This window comes from Pan paniscus, chromosome 15, assembly GCF_029289425.2.
Source record: "Pan paniscus chromosome 15, NHGRI_mPanPan1-v2.0_pri, whole genome shotgun sequence".
NCBI lineage: Eukaryota > Metazoa > Chordata > Mammalia > Primates > Hominidae > Pan > Pan paniscus.
In genome coordinates this window covers 57,625,048-57,638,039 of record NC_073264.2, presented here as the reverse complement: position 1 = coordinate 57,638,039, position 12,992 = coordinate 57,625,048, and the positions used below count along the sequence as shown (strand labels likewise).

At 40.3% G+C, this 12,992-nt stretch overlaps 1 long non-coding RNA gene across 1 annotated transcript in view; it reads right to left on the bottom strand.

Moving 5' to 3' along the window:
• Window positions 1-12,601, bottom strand: part of LOC130540780 (uncharacterized) — a 37,465-nt gene extending 24,864 nt beyond the window's left edge. Inside the window, exon 1 of the long non-coding RNA XR_008954777.1 lies at window positions 12,415-12,601. This is a non-coding gene — a long non-coding RNA (uncharacterized LOC130540780). The remainder of the gene's footprint in view (window positions 1-12,414) is intronic.
• Window positions 12,602-12,992: the final 391 nt, after the last annotated feature.

The window sequence follows — 12,992 nt, the reverse complement described above, 5'->3', positions numbered from 1 at the left end:
CTGGCAATCATTTTCTATTACAATGATTTAAACCTCCTTGGATTAAACTTCAGTGAGAGATTCTTAGTTTGGCCATTCCCTCTTCTCTATCTTTTCCTGTTGCTTTTCTGTTCTTTATAATAAGTTTCCAGGGTGAAACTCACATTTCTAGGCCAAGGCACTTGTGTAGTTCAGACCACAGGGCTTGGTGCGCTCATGAGGCCAGTTTTTAAAATTGGGAAGCTGCTCGGAATTGCTAATGATTAACAAACACACACATGAAGTCCATTTTATCTGAAATAATTGCACCTGATTATAGATATGCTCATCAAATGGATGTAGTGATAGCTTTACACTAAAATAAAATGAGCAAAGATTTGAAAAAGAATTGTCTTACTTTTTAAGTGTTTAAACCTTGCAGATACATTTGACTTTTATCATATAAATAGCAAACATTTCATTCAATGCTATAGGCTGCTTGGCTATTCACTAGGACTATCACAGCCATTATAGCAATATAATAGTTGTACTAATGTATGCCCACTGGCCAACTATATTCATTTTTGTGTTTGCCTCTGACCTCATCCAAATGATGTTATTTTAAATTGAAAGATGCCCACTGTTTTAGTTCATTCCTGCTGCTATAACAAAATACCTTAGAATGAGGAATTTATAAATAATAGAAATCAGTTTCTCACAGTTCTGGAGGCTGGAAAGTCCAAAATCAAGGTGCCAGCAGAGTCAGTGTCAGCTAAGAGCTCACTCTCTGCTTCCAAGATGGCACCTTCTTACTGTGTTCTCAGATGTTCTCAGGTTGAAACAGATGGAACAGCCAGGCAGCTTTTTGATGCCTCTTTTATAAAGGCATTTTCCCATTCACAAGGGCACTTCGGGATGGTCTCATCCCAAAACCCATGCTTACATCTTATGAATTAATCACTTCCCCAAAGTTCCCACCTCTTAATACTATTCCCTTGGGAATTAAGTTTGAATATGAATTTTGGAGGGACAACACCATTCAAGCCATAGCACCTGCCTTGTCTTCATATAGGGCACAGGAAGTGCCATTTGACTTATTTTGCGATAAGCTAATACAATTTTGGTTTTGTTTTTATTTTGTTTCTTTCCCTTCCCCCCTTCCCAAAAGCTCTGGCATGAGGGAACTTTAACTAAAATCCGTATTTTAAAAGATACTACAGCGAGTGTGGCTTTTTTTTTTTTTTCCCAAGGGTCTGCTGAAAATTGCAACAGACAAGACTGAAAAGGGCAGGTAATCAGTGCTTTGTCTCATCTTCTGGCTTGTCAGTTCCAAATTTTTAGTCCAACAAACACCAGTTTGGGGTGCTTTTTTAAGCCAGTACATGGCTGATGGTTTCTGGAAACTCTCTCTAGTCAGAACCACACTATCTCAACACACCCTCATCCATAATCCTGGGGTGGGCTCAAAAGCGACTAGGCTGTGTGAAATGTTTTCATTTCCTATTGACTGGTTGTGTACTTCCCTTGTGTTAATCCCTTGTTAATGGACACTTTCTTTGAGCCAGCTGAGATCGGAGTTGTGTTGTCTTTGTGATTCTAGCAGATTTTATTACTTGGATATCTTTGTTTTCATTATTTTGAGATTTTGGGATTTTGTCTGTTTCATTGATATTGATTCTCTCAGTTAGAGATGGCCCAGCCTCCCACTGTTTCTGTTTGTGTTTGATCTACAAACAGTGGGAGGGAATCCTCAGCCTGCCAATGTTTTGGTTCTATGCTTCAACTGAGAAAGGCATGGTAAGAGCCATTAGCAGCTTTCTCAACTGAAAACAGATGAATGTGGCTTTAAAACCTAGGTGGGAGACTTGTATTTTGTCATGTAAAATACCTCAGGCCATTGTTCTGGGACATTCATTTTACAGGGCAATGTGGAATTTTGAAGAGCCCTGACAATCACTTTCTGTGAAACCCAAAGAAAAATACAATTCCTTATTTTGGTTATTAACTGTGCCTCTTTCTAGCTGTGTGACTTTGGACAAGTCATTTTGCCCCTCTGAGTCTCAGTTTCCTTATCTCTAAAATGAAGATACTAGACCAGATGATCTTCAATCTCATTGATTAAGCCAGGGGAAGAAAGCAAAAATTCCTTAGCTGCTACTATACACTCAGGTATTTAAATATTTTATTTCAATGATGTATAGTTATTTGACTTAGTGACAACCCTGTGGGTAAGTACTGTCATTCCATTGTGCAGGTGAAAGAACTGAGTTAAAACATAAGTCTGTGTTCTCGCTATATCCATCAATACCGAGATACAGTTCACTATATAACTGCTTCATATGGGGAAATGTACCTTCTCTCCTCATTAAGTTTATGAGCACCTAGAAAGGAAAGGCCACATCTGCCAGACACCTACCCCAGGCTTGGTCTTAAATAAGTGCTTGTTGAATTGGGTTACTTAGTAATTTACGGTATGTGAGGATAAGATGCCCTTTTGGCAATGCCCCATGCAAATGGATTATGACCCTGCAAATACACTAGTTGTGTGTGGTTGCATCCAGGTACCAGGCTGACTTCAGATGGCAATTACAAGAACTCTGACAGGCTTCTAGGTGTCTATTGTCTTGTCATCCAACTAACTGCCACAAAGATGCTTCTTTTCACTCAGGATCCCTCTTCAGGTAATGCACCTTTTCACTTATGTATCTGCTAAGAAAGATTAAAAACTGACTAAACAAAGAAGCAAATTTAAAAAAATGTTTAAGTATCAGCAGTCAAGAGATTTAAAAAGCTGAAACATGGTGAAAATATTTTATAATTGCATAATTAAAGAACTAATCTAAATTGGCTAGGAGTTTCATAATAGTTATAATAAGACTGCTATTTCAGAAGGAAGCATGCTTTCAAGCATCCCCCTTTATAATCAAGCAGCAGCCTGGGCTGGACAGCCCTGTCTTTGCAGAGAACCTGAACCTTTTTACTCAGAGGTAGAGGAACTGATGGTCAGGTCCAGGCTAAGAAAAGAGGACTTAGTAACTTGGATCCCTTTCAAATTGATACTGTTTACATTTTTGCTAACTATGTAGGAATGGCTGAAGGCTTAAGAAGGGAAGGCTGGAGAACACCAACTCCTGGTGACAATTCAGTTTTGGCTCCCAACTTTTCATTTTGGCCCAGCAAAACAAAATTCCTGTGATTAAGTGTTTGTGCTTCTTAGAAGACAATTTAGCAGTAGTTCATTGCCCTTCATAGCATGCCCTTTGGGGATGCTTACTTAAAGCTTCATACTTGGCCAGGCGCAGCAGCTAACGCCTGTAATCCCAGCACTTTGGGAGGCTGAGGTGGGCAGATCACAAGGTCAAGAGATCGAGACCATCCTGGCCAACATGGTGTAACCCTATCTTTACTAAAACTACAAAAATTAGCTGGGCATGTTGGCACACACCTGTAGTCCCAGCTATTCAGGAGGCTGAGGCAGGAGAATCATTTGAACCCGGGAGGCGGAGGTTGCAGTGAGCCGAGATCGTGCCACTGCACTCCAACCTGGTGACAAAGCGAGAATCTGTCTCAAGAAAAAAAAAAAAAAAGCTTCATACTTACAGCTGTTTAATTAAGAATTCCTTCCAACCTGTTGCATATCTTTACCTGAAAAGGGGGTCTAGTTTCTCTAACTCCTAACAGTTCTAGAGACACTTTGGCAGGGTCTTGAGCAGCTACTTTGCTGAGCCACCCTTTAGTGCAGCTCAGGATAGGATGATGTGGTTTGGTGCTCTTCTGCCCCGACCTACCCTTCCCTGGACTGACTTGTCGGGATGCTTGAAGACTCTACCATCAGAATTTCTCAGATGACGGTGTCCTAGAAGTCATTCTCAATCCTGAGGACACATCAGAATCCCTTGAGGAGTTAAAAAAGTCCTCGATGCCCAGGCTGTGCCCCAGGCTAATAAAATATCAGAATCTCTGGGGAGGTGAGATCAAGCAGGCATCATTTTGAAAGCTTCCCCAGGTGATTCCAATGTGCAGCTAAGTTTGAGAACCATGGCTTTGGAAGGACTCTGTTAAATTACAAGGCTGTTACCTAGAATTTGCAATATATTTATCTGTTACCACTTGTTGAAAATTATGGCTAATTCATCTGTTTTTCTGCAGAGATCTGAAGAAATATATTTTTTCCTTTGTAAGAAGAGGGGTAGATTATTTAATAGATGATGTTGGGAAAACTGGCCAGCCACATGTAGGAGGATGAAACTGGATCCCTATCTCTTTCCTTATTAAAAAAAAAAAAAACTCAAGATGAGTCAAAGACTTAAATCTAAGACCTGAAACCATGAAAATTCTAGAAAATAACCTTGGAAAACCCCTTCTGGACATTGGCCTAGGCAAATAATTCATGACTAAAGCCCCAAAAGCAAATGCAATAAAAACAAAAATAAATAAATGGCACCTGATTAAACTAAAAATCTTCTGCACAGCAAAAGAAATAATCATCAGAGTAAACAGACAACCCACAGAATGGGAAAAAATGTTGGCAAACTGTGCATTTGACAAAGGACTAGTATCCAGAATCTACAAGGAACTCAAATCAGCAAGAAAAAAGGACAAATAGGCCAGATACAGTGGCTCACACCTGTAATCCAAGCACTTTGGGAGGCCGAGACAGGTAAATCACCTGAGGTCAGGAGTTCGAGAACAGCAATGGGCAACATGGTGAAACCCCGCCTCTTCTAAACATACAACAATTAGCCAGATGTGGTAGTGTGCTCCTGTAATCCCATCTACTCGGCAGGCTGAGGCAGGAGAACCAAAAAAAAAAAAAAAAAAAAAAAAGAAAGAAAGAAAGAAAAGAAAGGAAAGGAAAGAAAGGAAAGAGAAAACGAAACCAAATAATTCCATAAAAAATGGGCAAATGGCATGAATAGACATTTCTCAAAAGAAGATATACAAATGGCCTACAAACATGTAAAAATGCACAACATCACTAATGATCAGGGAAATGCAAATTCAAAACACAATAAGATACCACCTTACTTCTACAAGAATGACCATTATGTAAAAGTCAAAAAACAATAGATGTTGGTGTGGATGTGGTAAAAAGGGAATGGGTATACATTGCTGGTGGGAATATAAATTAGTACAACCTCTATGGAAAACAGTATAGAGATTCCTTAAAGAACTAAAAGTAGATCTACCATTCAATCAAGCAATCCCACTATTAGATATCTACCCAAAAGAAAAGAAGTCATTACATGAAGACACATGCACGTGTCTGTTTATTGAGTGCAATTCATAATTGCAAAGATATGGAACCAACCTAAATGCCCATCAACCAATGAGTGGATTAAGAACATATGGTATATATACACCATGGAATACTACTCAGTCATAAAAAGGAACAAAATAATGTCTTTTGCAGCAACTTAGATGGAGCTGGAGGTCATTATTCTAAGTGAAGTAACTTATGAATGGAAAACCAAATACCGTATGTTCTCACTTACAGGTAGGAGTTAAGCTATGGGTATGAAAGGCATACAGAGTGATAAAATGGACTTTGGAGAGTTAGAAGGGGGAGGGTAAGAGGAGATGTGGGACAAAAAACTATATATTGGGTATAACATACACTACTTGGGTGCATTAGAATTTTAGAAGTCACCACTATATAATTGAACCATGTAACCAAAAACCACTTGTTCCCCAAAAGCTGTTGAAATAATATATGTATAACATATATAAATAACGTAACCCATATGTATGTATGAAACATAATGTATTTGGTTTTCCATTCCTGAGTTACTTCACTTAGAATAATGGCCTCCAGCTCCACCTAAGTTGGAGATATATATATATATGTATGTGTATGTGTGTACACACACACACACACAAACACACACACACACACTCTTTTAAGAGCATACAAAGGAGCGTTAGAAGCCAGGGTGGAGGTAGCCACTTCGAGCCTTGAAGTTGTAGTGATGTCTGCTCTCTGAAGATGAATGTGTGGCTGACTCTGCCCTGTAGAAGCAACTACGGAAAAGCTGCCTTGTGGAGGGCAAGGACAGAAACAGGAGACTGGGACAAGGGGCAGAAGAGGGCTCTGAGTCACAGTTTCCATCTAGAACCCTCATTGGAGAGCAGAGACCTCAGCATGGCCCATATCATCCCAGCTTCCCCACGAGGAGCTCAACCCTTCCTTTGATGGAAGAAGCTGCCCATTGTCCTATTTGAAGGCCTTTCCATTCCTCTGCTCTGCCCTGCCCTGCCCTGTCTGCATCACATTCTCCTCCAACATATTAACTTGGTCTTTCATTTATTAAACTTTTATTGAATATCTATAATATACTAGGCTGTCTACTGGGTCCTATAGTGGTGATTTCCTTACTAAAATGTGCATTAGAATTAGCTGCAAAATATGTTTACAAAAGTGTATTTCTACCCCAGTTCCTTATTAAAAATGAAGACTTCCAGCACTCACTCTCATACATTTGATTCAGTAGAGCTGGCTATGGGTGGGAATCTGTGTTTTTAAACATGGACCCCATACAATTCTGATGCAGGTGGTCTGAGAACTCCAATCTGAGATGCTGTTCCAGGGGTTATATATAGAGAAGAGTCAGATGGAGTCCTTGACCTCAAGGAGAAAGACAACAACACGTTGTAACAAAGAGTGGCAGGAGCCACAGTGCAGGATCAAAGCGTGTGGTGCTCCAGCCTGGGATTCAATAGGAACTGGTCTAGCCCGTGCTCCACTCACCACTCTTGTACTCTCTCATCTTCAGTAGAAATGTGCCAAATAGACCAGTCACAGCCTTGACAGAGGGGTACCCTAATACTAGAGTAAGATCCATAGCACATGACTTGTTCCCCAACTAGTCACATCTGGGAAGTTTGGTGCTTGGTTTCTTCTGCCATATCCCTTCTTGTCTATCTGGAAAATTCCATCAACTGTATAACATTTAATTAAATATGTCACCCTCTGGGCAAAGTCTTGATCCTTCTAAAGCCCACTTGGTGTATCCCTTGGGCTCTCATGACAGTGTGCGCTTGCCTCTATTTGCTTGTCTCATGCTGTATGTCTCACTGCAGCCCCTAGATCAGGCAGTGCCTGTCAATCTCAGTATCACCAGTGCTTCACTGGGGGCAGGCATATGGCAGATGCTCAATCAGTCTTTATCGAATGGATTCCTAAAGGCAAGAAGAGGCAGCCAGTGAACTTCTTCACGTAATAGGAACATCCTGAACAGTAAGAGTGCGATGAGAAGACACTTCCCCTTCTCTAGCATACCATGCATGATTTTCCCCACACTCCAAGAATGGTGGGGAACAATGGAATATGAGCTTCCTGTTATGAGGAACTCTGCATCCAGCAAGCTGATGAATGCCCTTTGTCCAGAGCTCACAGTCCCAAAGACATCTGGGGCAAAGGCAGAGCAAAGAATTCATGTGTAACAGGTAGAAATATCTCAGATAGTGCTTCCTGCATACAAGGCCCTATGCTAAGCACTTACACTAGCAACTGACACATTGTCTCCATTTAATGATGAGGGAACTGAGGTACAGAGCGCTCAGTTAACTTACCCAAGAATGTAAGTGGCAGCACTGTGATTCAAACTCAGGCAGTCTGGCTCCAGAGCCCATGTTCTTAATCATTGTGCTCTAGTGGTTCTCTATAATACTGGAAAGTATTCATTTTACGGCAGAAGAAGTGGGGGAGAAGGTCATCATCATGCAAGACTCACTGATTTCATTGTATTAGGTTTTTGTATCACTCAAAATCATTTCATCCCATTTGCCAATCCAGTGCAGCCATGACTCATCATCGTCTTCAGGTATTTAATGCTACCCCCAAATCTATATTAATTCACTAAGTTGGGACTTTTAGAATTCAACGTTTTTGCTTACCTCTTCAACTGCTGCATGAGAAAGCAAATTGACCATGCAGAATCCTTTCCATTACTTCGTGTGATTTTATAAAATAAATTATTTTAGTTATTTAAGCTTAAATAATTTTCAGTGGTAATTGCTTAATGCTGTCCACCAAGCTTACTTTTTCCTACTCCTTTCATTGCTTCAAGGTACTCATCGAAGAGGATTTAAAATTATTGCTTAGAACGCTCTTTCCCTTAACCAAGAGTAAAGGGCATTATATATCCAACAGACTAACTCACCTTTTCCACTTAACTTTTCAGAAAAGTTGCCCCGTGCTTAACATTTGCAAGCCGCAGAATAAAGGGAGAAGCTTAGATATTGATGGTGTCTTTGGGAATCAATGCAAGAGAGCTCAGGGGAAACTGGCAGAGGCACAACACTGGAGGAAAAAGCCTTAGGAAAGTCAGAAAAGAGATGTTCTTCCTAAATTAGCCATGGCTGGCAGTGGAATAGGGACAGGGGCAATGGAAAATACCTGGATGGGTGGCCTAATGCCAGAGCCTGCAGCAGACAGCTGCTCCCACCCACTGCCCAAACCGTGGGCATTCTCTTGCATCAACAACCAACAATCAGAGATGGGAGCCTTTGCGTTTGTCAGGAATTGTGCACTAACGCTGATGAGTTTCTTTTGTGATGAGTTAGGGAAGGAAGGAAGAAACGAGAAAGAGGGAGGAAGAAAGGAAGGAGGAATACCCAACATAGAAAAAACAAACACCAGCACTCAAAGGTGGCAGAAAGAAATGGCAACCTGCCTAGATTCTACATTTAATCACTTGACTTCTATACTTTTTCAACAAATAGATGGCAATTTATATTACGTTCTTTTCATTTTTCGGGTTGAAAAATAAGAGACCATTGATTTCTTGTCTAGAAAACTTCTGGGAATAGAGTGGTAGGACACAGATGGTTTGGGACTCCCCTGCGAAGCACAGTAAGATAAAACTTGCCAAAGCTTTCTAAACTTGCCTCCTTGAAGCAGACAAAACATTTCATGGCTGGTGGGAAGATGGTGGTGGCGACAGGAGCATAAGTACTTTACAAACAAAATTCTAGTGCAGAAATTACAGGCTGAATCTCTCCAAGGATCCATCCACCCCAATATGTATGTAGTCTCATAATATCTTCAAGGGAACTTGGAAGGTATAAGTATAAAAGTTGCCTTCTCTAAAATTGTTCTCATAGATTAGGAATGCTTCCCTGGGACAAGAATGCTATTTACCTCCAATATTCTTTTTTTTTTTTTTAATTAAAAAAAATCTTAATTTTTAGCTAGACATGTCGTCTAGTCAAAAGAATTTGCTCTTCAATCTCCCCTGAAGTTAGGCATAGCCAAATGATTACAGTCTGGCCAATGATATATAAAAAGACATGTTGTGTGCAACTTTTGGGAAGTGCCCTCAAAGGGAGAGGGTGCACTCTTCTTTTCTTGGACGTGATGCCTGGGAATTGAGCAGCCACTGTGGAACACAACACAAATGATGGCAGGGCAGCAAGCTAGCATATCTAGTCCCTGATGACCATGGAGCGCTGTATCAGCCCTGGATTGCCTTCCCTTGACTTATTTTTTTTAAATAAATGTTATAGTACGTATTTGAGGTTTACAACATGATGTTATGGTCTTGACTACTATTATGTGTGAAAGAAAAATACTTCCATCTCGTTTAAGCCTTTGTTTGTTTAGTCCATGCTACTGCATGCAGCCAAAGCTAATCTTAACAGATACAGCTCCTTTTTGTAGTTCATCACAGTTCTGTTATCTATTAAGTTACTAAAATTTTTTTAGGCGAGAAAAGCTGCGACAGATTTTCTCAGAGACCTAGAACTTAGAAACTTATTGATATACTGAGATATAGTTAATAGCCCCCCTTTTGTACAAAAACCTATAAAACAACAACAAAACACACTTAAATTGAATGGCCAAAGAAATAAGGCATAAAAAATAAGAAAAAGCCTAAATAAAAGAAGTTTCCTGAGGAGGAAAATGATTTGACAGTTTTAAATTCTTCTTTCTCCTCTCAGAAGTTCTCTAAAACACAAACCCAGACTGACTTTCTGATGCTTGATAATAAACATGGCACATTAACTCACCTTCAGGTTCTCAGCAATCGCTAGTGCTGGCACTAATTCTCTTATTTCATGACTTAAACAACCAATTCAAGGCAGCAGCCATTTCCTATTTCACTAAGTGGATTGAAGCCCTCAGCTGGTGCATATCACACTGTAAGACATGTGAAAAACTGATACCCACAACATAAATCACCATTCCTTTCTCTCCTGAGACCAGGAACATGATCCAATATCTACATAAGGGCTGTCAGAAACATACCAGTTCAGTGCAAGAAAAATAATCTAACACCGCTTCCCAGACACAAAATGTTATTGTTCAAAACATTTTTTAAAAGCACTTTACACCTTTCTTCAAGCAGTTAACTAAAAGCAGTTAGCTAATTAACTGGCTAGTTCCCAACAGTGGACTCTTCAAAAGAAATCCAACACAATTGTCAACATCGTTGACATTTCTTTAGAAAGATGATTTGTGTATAGGATATAATTTTCCAGCAAAGAGTCTTGGAGTCGGTCAACAGGATCGGTGAAACCTGGTTTACTCCTCTATAAGGCAAAGGGCATTTCATTCTGATCATGAGTAAGTAGTTCTAGTGTTGGAAATAACAAGGGTGCTTTGGATGACTTATGCCATTTTGTGAGAATAAAAGTAGACTTGGGCTTAGATCCAGCAGGAAGTTAAAAAAATATAGCAGCTAATGTTTGGTTTTAAATTTGTGCTTATCTATCTTTCTAGATCAGTCATGGTGAATATATGGCACTTTATTCACTCTGCTTCCCTTGAACGCCCCTGGAAAACATTGTTCATCTGGACTCCTGCTTACTGAGCCCAGATGTAATTTCAGGATACTTCTCAACACAGCATGCTAATTACTTACTACCAAGCGATTGGCTTTGACATGTAAATTAATATTGGTTAGCTCTGCTCCGACGCTTGAAAGTTTGGTGAAAGTTATTTTATCCAATGCAATTGGGCAGTGACTCAAGGCCTTACTGTTGCATATGACTCTGCTGAAGCTCCAGTCATCGCACTGGCTTAAAACAGGGCCATATTACCTCATGCGTGATTTCCACTTTCAGTCTCTTTCAAGTGAAGTAAAAACCTAAAGACACCTGTAAAGCAACCTAAGTTCAGAATCCTTTTGAAGTTTTTTTATGATTTTCCCACAAGCTTTAACTTTACTTTGTCCATACCTAGTACATCTGCAATATTTTTTTAGGGCTCACCTTTATCAGGTTTTACAAAGGTATTCAACTTGGTTTTCATAAAAACAACTCTTTGTCTTTGTGAGCTCACATTTCATCAGCTTATGTAATATTTAATAAAATTGCATAATTAAAACAACCAGGTGTGAACAGGTTTGGGAACTGTATTAGTCCATTCTCACACTGCTAATAAAGATATACCCAAGACTAGGTAATTTATAAAGGAAAGAGTTGAATTGACTCACAGCTCAGCATGGCTCAGGAGGTCTCAGGAAACGTACAATCATGGTGTAAGGGGAAGCAAACATGTCCTTCTTCACACAGTGGCAGCAAAGAGAAGTGCAGAGTGAAGCAGGGGGTGGGGGAGAGGGGAAAAGCCCCTTATAAAACCATCATATCTCGTGAGAACTCACTGACTATCACGAGAACAGCATGAGGGTAACGGCCCTCATGATTCAATTACCTCCCGCTGGGTCCCTCCCACGGCACATGGACATTACAGGAACTACAGTTCAAGATGAGATTTAGGTGGGGACACAGCCAAACCATATCAGAAACAATCCTAGCTGAATCTTAGGAGGCATACAGCAAACGCGGGGGAGCAGAACGCATGAGCATAGGCACTGATGCTGAGCTTTCAGCTTGCCGGACCCTCAATCGAAAATGTTCTACAGCTGGAAGGGAGTGTGGGTGGATCCTCTGAGTCAGTTAAATGGAGGTCAGCTGGAGATGCCACTGCCAGGCAGAAGCTGCTAATTCTCACCACAGATAATACTATGAGTCATGAATGTGATGACATCATGAATGTAAGAATAAGCTTCATTGCCTTTTTTTTTTTTTGCTTTTTGTAAAATTGTGGTAAAATGTTTATCATAAAAGTTACAATTTTAACCCTTTTGGAGGGTGTGACCCAGTGGCATTAAGTACAGTCACATTGCTGTGTAACCATCACCACTATCCATCTCTAGAACTTTCTCATCATCCCAAACTGATATTCTATCCCTCTTAAATGCTAACTCCCCATCCCCTCCTCCCACCAGCCCCTGGCAACCACCATTCTACTTTTTATCTCTATGAATTTGGTGATCCCGGGAACCACATACAGGTGCAACATATATCTATCCTTTTGTGTCTGACTTATTTCACTGAGCATCGTGTCTTCAAGGTTTATTCATGTTGTCTCACTGGCTTTTAGATGGCTTTCCCTAGACACTTTCCTCCTCAGACCATACCATCATAGCCCTGAGTCTGCCATACACTCACGTGGTTGCCTTTCTTCCTTTAGCCTCCCGGACAGTGGCAATCATCAGCCCCCCAAGTGTGAGTGCCAGTGCCTTTCTTGGAGCTGAAAGCCTTTCATGGTGGGCGTTTCATGAAGACCACCCCACGGGTCCCCAGACACGGTTTGCGGGCCTCATTTCGTCCTTCCCAAGGTTCCAGGATTTTCCAATGCCTATTAAATCTTCTGTAACAATCCATTCAAATACACAAGTTTGGCTATTCAAATTACTTTTTCCAAAAGTACTTTAAAATGCATTAAGTTATTAATTGCCTGCTGGCACTTTAATCAAATGGGAAAATTGACATAGCCAGAGGCATGTATTTTTGTGGAAAGAAAATTTATTTAAGAAGAAACAGCAGCTCTTACTGCTTAATTTAAACTGAGAAAACTGTGGAAAATCAACTGCTATGGAAAATTAATAAAACATTTCCAGCTGCAAACAGTGACTAATTGTACAAGATGAAGACTGCCCAGAATTAATAACTTGCAGTCTTCTGTGTGAAGAACCCCCCACCACTTCAATTTACTGGGAGATTAAATTACTTCTAAGTTTGCCATA